The sequence below is a fragment of the Hyperolius riggenbachi genome, chromosome 4 (genome assembly GCF_040937935.1).
Source record: "Hyperolius riggenbachi isolate aHypRig1 chromosome 4, aHypRig1.pri, whole genome shotgun sequence".
NCBI lineage: Eukaryota > Metazoa > Chordata > Amphibia > Anura > Hyperoliidae > Hyperolius > Hyperolius riggenbachi.
Genome location: NC_090649.1, coordinates 360,398,572 through 360,407,928, shown reverse-complemented (window position 1 = coordinate 360,407,928; position 9,357 = coordinate 360,398,572). Strand labels below are relative to the sequence as shown.

At 41.3% G+C, this 9,357-nt stretch overlaps 21 non-coding genes across 21 annotated transcripts; 20 read left to right on the top strand and 1 right to left on the bottom strand.

Annotated features, from left to right (window-relative positions):
* Positions 1–275: 275 nt before the first annotated feature.
* Positions 276–392, bottom strand: LOC137504982 (U5 spliceosomal RNA). The gene has a single exon (XR_011019605.1). It is a non-coding gene; the product is annotated as a U5 spliceosomal RNA (small nuclear RNA).
* Positions 393–741: 349 nt separating this feature from the next.
* Positions 742–858, top strand: LOC137504981 (U5 spliceosomal RNA). The gene has a single exon (XR_011019604.1). It is a non-coding gene; the product is annotated as a U5 spliceosomal RNA (small nuclear RNA).
* Positions 859–1,173: 315 nt separating this feature from the next.
* On the top strand, positions 1,174–1,290 carry LOC137504979 (U5 spliceosomal RNA). The gene has a single exon (XR_011019602.1). It is a non-coding gene; the product is annotated as a U5 spliceosomal RNA (small nuclear RNA).
* Positions 1,291–1,606: 316 nt separating this feature from the next.
* On the top strand, positions 1,607–1,723 carry LOC137504978 (U5 spliceosomal RNA). Its single transcript, XR_011019601.1, has one exon. It is a non-coding gene; the product is annotated as a U5 spliceosomal RNA (small nuclear RNA).
* Positions 1,724–2,038: 315 nt separating this feature from the next.
* LOC137504977 (U5 spliceosomal RNA) lies at positions 2,039–2,155 on the top strand. The gene has a single exon (XR_011019600.1). It is a non-coding gene; the product is annotated as a U5 spliceosomal RNA (small nuclear RNA).
* Positions 2,156–2,470: 315 nt separating this feature from the next.
* On the top strand, positions 2,471–2,587 carry LOC137504976 (U5 spliceosomal RNA). Its single transcript, XR_011019599.1, has one exon. It is a non-coding gene; the product is annotated as a U5 spliceosomal RNA (small nuclear RNA).
* Positions 2,588–2,902: 315 nt separating this feature from the next.
* Positions 2,903–3,019, top strand: LOC137504975 (U5 spliceosomal RNA). The gene has a single exon (XR_011019598.1). It is a non-coding gene; the product is annotated as a U5 spliceosomal RNA (small nuclear RNA).
* A 315-nt stretch (positions 3,020–3,334) lies between these two features.
* Positions 3,335–3,451, top strand: LOC137504974 (U5 spliceosomal RNA). The gene has a single exon (XR_011019597.1). It is a non-coding gene; the product is annotated as a U5 spliceosomal RNA (small nuclear RNA).
* Positions 3,452–3,766: 315 nt separating this feature from the next.
* On the top strand, positions 3,767–3,883 carry LOC137505386 (U5 spliceosomal RNA). Its single transcript, XR_011020003.1, has one exon. It is a non-coding gene; the product is annotated as a U5 spliceosomal RNA (small nuclear RNA).
* A 316-nt stretch (positions 3,884–4,199) lies between these two features.
* LOC137504973 (U5 spliceosomal RNA) lies at positions 4,200–4,316 on the top strand. Its single transcript, XR_011019596.1, has one exon. It is a non-coding gene; the product is annotated as a U5 spliceosomal RNA (small nuclear RNA).
* Positions 4,317–4,632: 316 nt separating this feature from the next.
* On the top strand, positions 4,633–4,749 carry LOC137505353 (U5 spliceosomal RNA). The gene has a single exon (XR_011019971.1). It is a non-coding gene; the product is annotated as a U5 spliceosomal RNA (small nuclear RNA).
* Positions 4,750–5,064: 315 nt separating this feature from the next.
* On the top strand, positions 5,065–5,181 carry LOC137504972 (U5 spliceosomal RNA). Its single transcript, XR_011019595.1, has one exon. It is a non-coding gene; the product is annotated as a U5 spliceosomal RNA (small nuclear RNA).
* A 316-nt stretch (positions 5,182–5,497) lies between these two features.
* On the top strand, positions 5,498–5,614 carry LOC137504971 (U5 spliceosomal RNA). Its single transcript, XR_011019594.1, has one exon. It is a non-coding gene; the product is annotated as a U5 spliceosomal RNA (small nuclear RNA).
* Positions 5,615–5,929: 315 nt separating this feature from the next.
* On the top strand, positions 5,930–6,046 carry LOC137505352 (U5 spliceosomal RNA). The gene has a single exon (XR_011019970.1). It is a non-coding gene; the product is annotated as a U5 spliceosomal RNA (small nuclear RNA).
* A 315-nt stretch (positions 6,047–6,361) lies between these two features.
* Positions 6,362–6,478, top strand: LOC137504970 (U5 spliceosomal RNA). Its single transcript, XR_011019593.1, has one exon. It is a non-coding gene; the product is annotated as a U5 spliceosomal RNA (small nuclear RNA).
* Positions 6,479–6,793: 315 nt separating this feature from the next.
* Positions 6,794–6,910, top strand: LOC137505266 (U5 spliceosomal RNA). The gene has a single exon (XR_011019886.1). It is a non-coding gene; the product is annotated as a U5 spliceosomal RNA (small nuclear RNA).
* A 314-nt stretch (positions 6,911–7,224) lies between these two features.
* LOC137505403 (U5 spliceosomal RNA) lies at positions 7,225–7,341 on the top strand. Its single transcript, XR_011020020.1, has one exon. It is a non-coding gene; the product is annotated as a U5 spliceosomal RNA (small nuclear RNA).
* A 316-nt stretch (positions 7,342–7,657) lies between these two features.
* Positions 7,658–7,774, top strand: LOC137504968 (U5 spliceosomal RNA). Its single transcript, XR_011019591.1, has one exon. It is a non-coding gene; the product is annotated as a U5 spliceosomal RNA (small nuclear RNA).
* A 315-nt stretch (positions 7,775–8,089) lies between these two features.
* LOC137505365 (U5 spliceosomal RNA) lies at positions 8,090–8,204 on the top strand. Its single transcript, XR_011019982.1, has one exon. It is a non-coding gene; the product is annotated as a U5 spliceosomal RNA (small nuclear RNA).
* A 316-nt stretch (positions 8,205–8,520) lies between these two features.
* LOC137505338 (U5 spliceosomal RNA) lies at positions 8,521–8,637 on the top strand. The gene has a single exon (XR_011019957.1). It is a non-coding gene; the product is annotated as a U5 spliceosomal RNA (small nuclear RNA).
* A 315-nt stretch (positions 8,638–8,952) lies between these two features.
* Positions 8,953–9,069, top strand: LOC137504967 (U5 spliceosomal RNA). Its single transcript, XR_011019590.1, has one exon. It is a non-coding gene; the product is annotated as a U5 spliceosomal RNA (small nuclear RNA).
* Positions 9,070–9,357: the final 288 nt, after the last annotated feature.

Here is a 9,357-nt window from a genome sequence, read left to right as displayed (position 1 = left end):
TCGAAACAACTGTGGGTGATCTGAGATTGATTAGCCAGTGATATCTAAAAAAAAAAAAGGTTGGCAGAAGATTCTAGGTTAGGGCTGTAGGCTAAAGCATAAACTCAGTAAATTGCAGATTATAAACACATTTATGAACAGCTGACTCTGTCACAAGAGTCAAACTTACCACACTGGCGGCAGGCTCCTTTGCATATATTCAAATGAGCACCCGCCAAACCAGGTTCCACGCTCAACGTGATACATTTTTGCTGCTATTATTATACTTGCAAAGAAACCCCAGAAGGCTGGGGCAATCAAAAATTGGAAATACAACTCAGTTTTCTTTCTCTCCACGGAAATCTTTAGTAAAAGGCGAAAGATTTGTACGTTCTGAAGAGAAAACAGAGCATAACCCAATGTAAGGCTATTCTCTCGGGTGGCTCCAGGGTCAGTCGAAACAACTGTGGGTGATCTGAGATTGATTAGCCAGTGAAACCTGGTTTGGCGGGTGCTCATTTGAATATATGCAAAGGAGCCTGCCGCCAGTGTGGTAAGTTTGACTCTTGTGACAGAGTCAGCTGTTCATAAATGTGTTTATAATCTGCAATTTACTGAGTTTATGCTTTAGCCTACAGCCCTAACCTAGAATCTTCTGCCAACCTTTTTTTTTTAGATATCACTGGCTAATCAATCTCAGATCACCCACAGTTGTTTCGACTGACCCTGGAGCCACCCGAGAGAATAGCCTTACATTGGGTTATGCTCTGTTTTCTCTTCAGAACGTACAAATCTTTCGCCTTTTACTAAAGATTTCCGTGGAGAGAAAGAAAACTGAGTTGTATTTCCAATTTTTGATTGCCCCAGCCTTCTGGGGTTTCTTTGCAAGTATAATAATAGCAGCAAAAATGTATCACGTTGAGCGTGGAACCTGGTTTGGCGGGTGCTCATTTGAATATATGCAAAGGAGCCTGCCGCCAGTGTGGTAAGTTTGACTCTTGTGACAGAGTCAGCTGTTCATAAATGTGTTTTTAATCTGCAATTTACTGAGTTTATGCTTTAGCCTACAGCCCTAACCTAGAATCTTCTGCCAACCTTTTTTTTTTAGATATCACTAGCTAATCAATCTCAGATCACCCACAGTTGTTTCGACTGACCCTGGAGCCACCCGAGAGAATAGCCTTACATTGGGTTATGCTCTGTTTTCTCTTCAGAACGTACAAATCTTTCGCCTTTTACTAAAGATTTCCGTGGAGAGAAAGAAAACTGAGTTGTATTTCCAATTTTTGATTGCCCCAGCCTTCTGGGGTTTCTTTGCAAGTATAATAATAGCAGCAAAAATGTATCACGTTGAGCGTGGAACCTGGTTTGGCGGGTGCTCATTTGAATATATGCAAAGGAGCCTGCCGCCAGTGTGGTAAGTTTGACTCTTGTGACAGAGTCAGCTGTTCATAAATGTGTTTATAATCTGCAATTTACTGAGTTTATGCTTTAGCCTACAGCCCTAACCTAGAATCTTCTGCCAACCTTTTTTTTTTTAGATATCACTGGCTAATCAATCTCAGATCACCCACAGTTGTTTCGACTGACCCTGGAGCCACCCGAGAGAATAGCCTTACATTGGGTTATGCTCTGTTTTCTCTTCAGAACGTACAAATCTTTCGCCTTTTACTAAAGATTTCCGTGGAGAGAAAGAAAACTGAGTTGTATTTCCAATTTTTGATTGCCCCAGCCTTCTGGGGTTTCTTTGCAAGTATAATAATAGCAGCAAAAATGTATCACGTTGAGCGTGGAACCTGGTTTGGCGGGTGCTCATTTGAATATATGCAAAGGAGCCTGCCGCCAGTGTGGTAAGTTTGACTCTTGTGACAGAGTCAGCTGTTCATAAATGTGTTTATAATCTGCAATTTACTGAGTTTATGCTTTAGCCTACAGCCCTAACCTAGAATCTTCTGCCAACCTTTTTTTTTTAGATATCACTGGCTAATCAATCTCAGATCACCCACAGTTGTTTCGACTGACCCTGGAGCCACCCGAGAGAATAGCCTTACATTGGGTTATGCTCTGTTTTCTCTTCAGAACGTACAAATCTTTCGCCTTTTACTAAAGATTTCCGTGGAGAGAAAGAAAACTGAGTTGTATTTCCAATTTTTGATTGCCCCAGCCTTCTGGGGTTTCTTTGCAAGTATAATAATAGCAGCAAAAATGTATCACGTTGAGCGTGGAACCTGGTTTGGCGGGTGCTCATTTGAATATATGCAAAGGAGCCTGCCGCCAGTGTGGTAAGTTTGACTCTTGTGACAGAGTCAGCTGTTCATAAATGTGTTTATAATCTGCAATTTACTGAGTTTATGCTTTAGCCTACAGCCCTAACCTAGAATCTTCTGCCAACCTTTTTTTTTTAGATATCACTGGCTAATCAATCTCAGATCACCCACAGTTGTTTCGACTGACCCTGGAGCCACCCGAGAGAATAGCCTTACATTGGGTTATGCTCTGTTTTCTCTTCAGAACGTACAAATCTTTCGCCTTTTACTAAAGATTTCCGTGGAGAGAAAGAAAACTGAGTTGTATTTCCAATTTTTGATTGCCCCAGCCTTCTGGGGTTTCTTTGCAAGTATAATAATAGCAGCAAAAATGTATCACGTTGAGCGTGGAACCTGGTTTGGCGGGTGCTCATTTGAATATATGCAAAGGAGCCTGCCGCCAGTGTGGTAAGTTTGACTCTTGTGACAGAGTCAGCTGTTCATAAATGTGTTTTTAATCTGCAATTTACTGAGTTTATGCTTTAGCCTACAGCCCTAACCTAGAATCTTCTGCCAACCTTTTTTTTTTAGATATCACTAGCTAATCAATCTCAGATCACCCACAGTTGTTTCGACTGACCCTGGAGCCACCCGAGAGAATAGCCTTACATTGGGTTATGCTCTGTTTTCTCTTCAGAACGTACAAATCTTTCGCCTTTTACTAAAGATTTCCGTGGAGAGAAAGAAAACTGAGTTGTATTTCCAATTTTTGATTGCCCCAGCCTTCTGGGGTTTCTTTGCAAGTATAATAATAGCAGCAAAAATGTATCACGTTGAGCGTGGAACCTGGTTTGGCGGGTGCTCATTTGAATATATGCAAAGGAGCCTGCCGCCAGTGTGGTAAGTTTGACTCTTGTGACAGAGTCAGCTGTTCATAAATGTGTTTTTAATCTGCAATTTACTGAGTTTATGCTTTAGCCTACAGCCCTAACCTAGAATCTTCTGCCAACCTTTTTTTTTTAGATATCACTGGCTAATCAATCTCAGATCACCCACAGTTGTTTCGACTGACCCTGGAGCCACCCGAGAGAATAGCCTTACATTGGGTTATGCTCTGTTTTCTCTTCAGAACGTACAAATCTTTCGCCTTTTACTAAAGATTTCCGTGGAGAGAAAGAAAACTGAGTTGTATTTCCAATTTTTGATTGCCCCAGCCTTCTGGGGTTTCTTTGCAAGTATAATAATAGCAGCAAAAATGTATCACGTTGAGCGTGGAACCTGGTTTAGCGGGTGCTCATTTGAATATATGCAAAGGAGCCTGCCGCCAGTGTGGTAAGTTTGACTCTTGTGACAGAGTCAGCTGTTCATAAATGTGTTTATAATCTGCAATTTACTGAGTTTATGCTTTAGCCTACAGCCCTAACCTAGAATCTTCTGCCAACCTTTTTTTTTTAGATATCACTGGCTAATCAATCTCAGATCACCCACAGTTGTTTCGACTGACCCTGGAGCCACCAGAGAGAATAGCCTTACATTGGGTTATGCTCTGTTTTCTCTTCAGAACGTACAAATATTTTGCCTTTTACTAAAGATTTCCGTGGAGAGAAAGAAAACTGAGTTGTATTTCCAATTTTTGATTGCCCCAGCCTTCTGGGGTTTCTTTGCAAGTATAATAATAGCAGCAAAAATGTATCACGTTGAGCGTGGAACCTGGTTTGGCGGGTGCTCATTTGAATATATGCAAAGGAGCCTGCCGCCAGTGTGGTAAGTTTGACTCTTGTGACAGAGTCAGCTGTTCATAAATGTGTTTATAATCTGCAATTTACTGAGTTTATGCTTTAGCCTACAGCCCTAACCTAGAATCTTCTGCCAACCTTTTTTTTTTTAGATATCACTGGCTAATCAATCTCAGATCACCCACAGTTGTTTCGACTGACCCTGGAGCCACCCGAGAGAATAGCCTTACATTGGGTTATGCTCTGTTTTCTCTTCAGAACGTACAAATCTTTCGCCTTTTACTAAAGATTTCCGTGGAGAGAAAGAAAACTGAGTTGTATTTCCAATTTTTGATTGCCCCAGCCTTCTGGGGTTTCTTTGCAAGTATAATAATAGCAGCAAAAATGTATCACGTTGAGCGTGGAACCTGGTTTGGCGGGTGCTCATTTGAATATATGCAAAGGAGCCTGCCGCCAGTGTGGTAAGTTTGACTCTTGTGACAGAGTCAGCTGTTCATAAATGTGTTTATAATCTGCAATTTACTGAGTTTATGCTTTAGCCTACAGCCCTAACCTAGAATCTTCTTCCAACCTTTTTTTTTTAAGATATCACTGGCTAATCAATCTCAGATCACCCACAGTTGTTTCGACTGACCCTGGAGCCACCCGAGAGAATAGCCTTACATTGGGTTATGCTCTGTTTTCTCTTCAGAACGTACAAATCTTTCGCCTTTTACTAAAGATTTCCGTGGACAGAAAGAAAACTGAGTTGTATTTCCAATTTTTGATTGCCCCAGCCTTCTGGGGTTTCTTTGCAAGTATAATAATAGCAGCAAAAATGGATCACGTTGAGCGTGGAACCTGGTTTGGCGGGTGCTCATTTGAATATATGCAAAGGAGCCTGCCGCCAGTGTGGTAAGTTTGACTCTTGTGACAGAGTCAGCTGTTCATAAATGTGTTTATAATCTGCAATTTACTGAGTTTATGCTTTAGCCTACAGCCCTAACCTAGAATCTTCTGCCAACCTTTTTTTTTTAGATATCACTGGCTAATCAATCTCAGATCACCCACAGTTGTTTCAACTGACCCTGGAGCCACCCGAGAGAATAGCCTTACATTGGGTTATGCTCTGTTTTCTCTTCAGAACGTACAAATCTTTCGCCTTTTACTAAAGATTTCCGTGGAGAGAAAGAAAACTGAGTTGTATTTCCAATTTTTGATTGCCCCAGCCTTCTGGGGTTTCTTTGCAAGTATAATAATAGCAGCAAAAATGGATCACGTTGAGCGTGGAACCTGGTTTGGCGGGTGCTCATTTGAATATATGCAAAGGAGCCTGCCGCCAGTGTGGTAAGTTTGACTCTTGTGACAGAGTCAGCTGTTCATAAATGTGTTTATAATCTGCAATTTACTGAGTTTATGCTTTAGCCTACAGCCCTAACCTAGAATCTTCTGCCAACCTTTTTTTTTTTAGATATCACTGGCTAATCAATCTCAGATCACCCACAGTTGTTTCGACTGACCCTGGAGCCACCCGAGAGAATAGCCTTACATTGGGTTATGCTCTGTTTTCTCTTCAGAACGTACAAATCTTTCGCCTTTTACTAAAGATTTCCGTGGAGAGAAAGAAAACTGAGTTGTATTTCCAATTTTTGATTGCCCCAGCCTTCTGGGGTTTCTTTGCAAGTATAATAATAGCAGCAAAAATGTATCACGTTGAGCGTGGAACCTGGTTTGGCGGGTGCTCATTTGAATATATGCAAAGGAGCCTGCCGCCAGTGTGGTAAGTTTGACTCTTGTGACAGAGTCAGCTGTTCATAAATGTGTTTATAATCTGCAATTTACTGAGTTTATGCTTTAGCCTACAGCCCTATCCTAGAATCTTCTGCCAACCTTTTTTTTTTAGATATCACTGGCTAATCAATCTCAGATCACCCACAGTTGTTTCGACTGACCCTGGAGCCACCCGAGAGAATAGCCTTACATTGGGTTATGCTCTGTTTTCTCTTCAGAACGTACAAATCTTTCGCCTTTTACTAAAGATTTCTGTGGAGAGAAAGAAAACTGAGTTGTATTTCCAATTTTTGATTGCCCCAGCCTTCTGGGGTTTCTTTGCAAGTATAATAATAGCAGCAAAAATGTATCACGTTGAGCGTGGAACCTGGTTTGGCGGGTGCTCATTTGAATATATGCAAAGGAGCCTGCCGCCAGTGTGGTAAGTTTGACTCTTGTGACAGAGTCAGCTGTTCATAAATGTGTTTATAATCTGCAATTTACTGAGTTTATGCTTTAGCCTACAGCCCTAACCTAGAATCTTCTGCCAACCTTTCTTTTTTAGATATCACTGGCTAATCAATCTCAGATCACCCACAGTTGTTTCGACTGACCCTGGAGCCACCCGAGAGAATAGCCTTACATTGGGTTATGCTCTGTTTTCTCTTCAGAACGTACAAATCTTTCGCCTTTTACTAAAGATTTCCGTGGAGAGAAAGAAAACTGAGTTGTATTTCCAATTTTTGATTGCCCCAGCCTTCTGGGGTTTCTTTGCAAGTATAATAATAGCAGCAAAAATGTATCACGTTGAGCGTGGAACCTGGTTTGGCGGGTGCTCATTTGAATATATGCAAAGGAGCCTGCCGCCAGTGTGGTAAGTTTGACTCTTGTGACAGAGTCAGCTGTTCATAAATGTGTTTATAATCTGCAATTTACTGAGTTTATGCTTTAGCCTACAGCCCTAACCTAGAATCTTCTGCCAACCTTTTTTTTTTAGATATCACTGGCTAATCAATCTCAGATCACCCACAGTTGTTTCGACTGACCCTGGAGCCACCCGAGAGAATAGCCTTACATTGGGTTAGGCTCTGTTTTCTCTTCAGAACGTACAAATCTTTCGCCTTTTACTAAAGATTTCCGTGGAGAGAAAGAAAACTGAGTTGTATTTCCAATTTTTGATTGCCCCAGCCTTCTGGGGTTTCTTTGCAAGTATAATAATAGCAGCAAAAATGTATCACGTTGAGCGTGGAACCTGGTTTGGCGGGTGCTCATTTGAATATATGCAAAGGAGCCTGCCGCCAGTGTGGTAAGTTTGACTCTTGTGACAGAGTCAGCTGTTCATAAATGTGTTTATAATCTGCAATTTACTGAGTTTATGCTTTAGCCTACAGCCCTAACCTAGAATCTTCTGCCAACCTTTTTTTTTAGATATCACTGGCTAATCAATCTCAGATCACCCACAGTTGTTTCGACTGACCCTGGAGCCACCCGAGAGAATAGCCTTACATTGGGTTATGCTCTGTTTTCTCTTCAGAACATACAAATCTTTCGCCTTTTACTAAAGATTTCCGTGGAGAGAAAGAAAACTGAGTTGTATTTCCAATTTTTGATTGCCCCAGCCTTCTAGGGTTTCTTTGCAAGTATAATAATAGCAGCAAAAATGTATCACGTTGAGCGTGGAACCTGGTTTGGCGGGTGCTCATTTGAATATATGCAAAGGAGCCTGCCGCCAGTGTGGTAAGTTTGACTCTTGTGACAGAGTCAGCTGTTCATAAATGTGTTTATAATCTGCAATTTACTGAGTTTATGCTTTATCCTACAGCCCTAACCTAGAATCTTCTGCCAACCTTTTTTTTTTTAGATATCACTGGCTAATCAATCTCAGATCACCCACAGTTGTTTCGACTGACCCTGGAGCCACCCGAGAGAATAGCCTTACATTGGGTTATGCTCTGTTTTCTCTTCAGAACGTACAAATCTTTCGCCTTTTACTAAAGATTTCCGTGGAGAGAAAGAAAACTGAGTTGTATTTCCAATTTTTGATTGCCCCAGCCTTCTGGGGTTTCTTTGCAAGTATAATAATAGCAGCAAAAATGTATCACGTTGAGCGTGGAACCTGGTTTGGCGGGTGCTCATTTGAATATATGCAAAGGAGCCTGCCGCCAGTGTGGTAAGTTTGACTCTTGTGACAGAGTCAGCTGTTCATAAATGTGTTTATAATCTGCAATTTACTGAGTTTATGCTTTAGCCTACAGCCCTAACCTACAATCTTCTGCCAACCTTTTTTTTTTAGATATCACTGGCTAATCAATCTCAGATCACCCACAGTTGTTTCGACTGACCCTGGAGCCACCCGAGAGAATAGCCTTACATTGGGTTATGCTCTGTTTTCTCTTCAGAACGTACAAATCTTTCGCCTTTTACTAAAGATTTCCGTGGAGAGAAAGAAAACTGAGTTGTATTTCCAATTTTTGATTGCACAGCCTTCTGGGGTTTCTTTGCAAGTATAATAATAGCCGCAAATATGTATCACGTTGAGCGTGGAACCTGGTTTGGCGGGTGCTCATTTGAATATATGCAAAGGAGCCTGCCGCCAGTGTGGTAAGTTTGACTCTTGTGACAGAGTCAGCTGTTCATAAATGTGTTTATAATCTGCAATTTACTGAGTTTATGCTTTAGCCTACAGCCCTAACCTAGAATCTTCTGCCAACCTTCTTTTTTTAGATATCACTGGCTAATCAATCTCAGATCACCCACAGTTGTTTCGACTGACCCTGGAGCCACCCGAGAGAATAGCCTTACATTGGGTTATGCTCTGTCTTCTCTTCAGAACGTACAAATCTTTCGCCTTTTACTAAAGATTTCCGTGGAGAGAAAGAAAACTGAGTTGTATTTCCAATTTTTGATTGCCCCAGCCTTCTGGGGTTTCTTTGCAAGTATAATAATAGCAGCAAAAATGTATCACGTTTAGCGTGGAACCTGGTTTGGCGGGTGCTCATTTGAATATATGCAAAGGAGCCTGCCGCCAGTGTGGTAAGTTTGACTCTTGTGACAGAGTCAGCTGTTCATAAATGTGTTTATAATCTGCAATTTATTGAGTTTATGCTTTAGCCTACAGCCCTAACCTAGAATCTTCTGCCAACCTTTTTTTTTTAGATATCACTGGCTAATCAATCTCAGATCACCCACAGTTGTTTCGACTGACCCTGGAGCCACCCGAGAGAATAGCCTTACATTGGGTTATGCTCTGTTTTCTCTTCAGAACGTACAAATCTTTCGCCTTTTACTAAAGATTTCCGTGGAGAGAAAGAAAACTGAGTTGTATTTCCAATTTTTGATTGCCCCAGCCTTCTGGGGTTTCTTTGCAAATATAATAATAGCAGCAAAAATGTATCACGTTGAGCGTGGAACCTGGTTAGGCGGGTGCTCATTTGAATATATGCAAAGGAGCCTGCTGCCAGTGTGGTAAGTTTGACTCTTGTGACAGAGTCAGCTGTTCATAAATGTGTTTATAATCTGCAATTTACTGAGTTTATGCTTTAGCCTACAGCCCTAACCTAGAATCTTCTGCCAACCTTTTTTTTTTTAGATATCACTGGCTAATCAATCTCAGATCACCCACAGTTGTTTCGACTGACCCTGGAGCC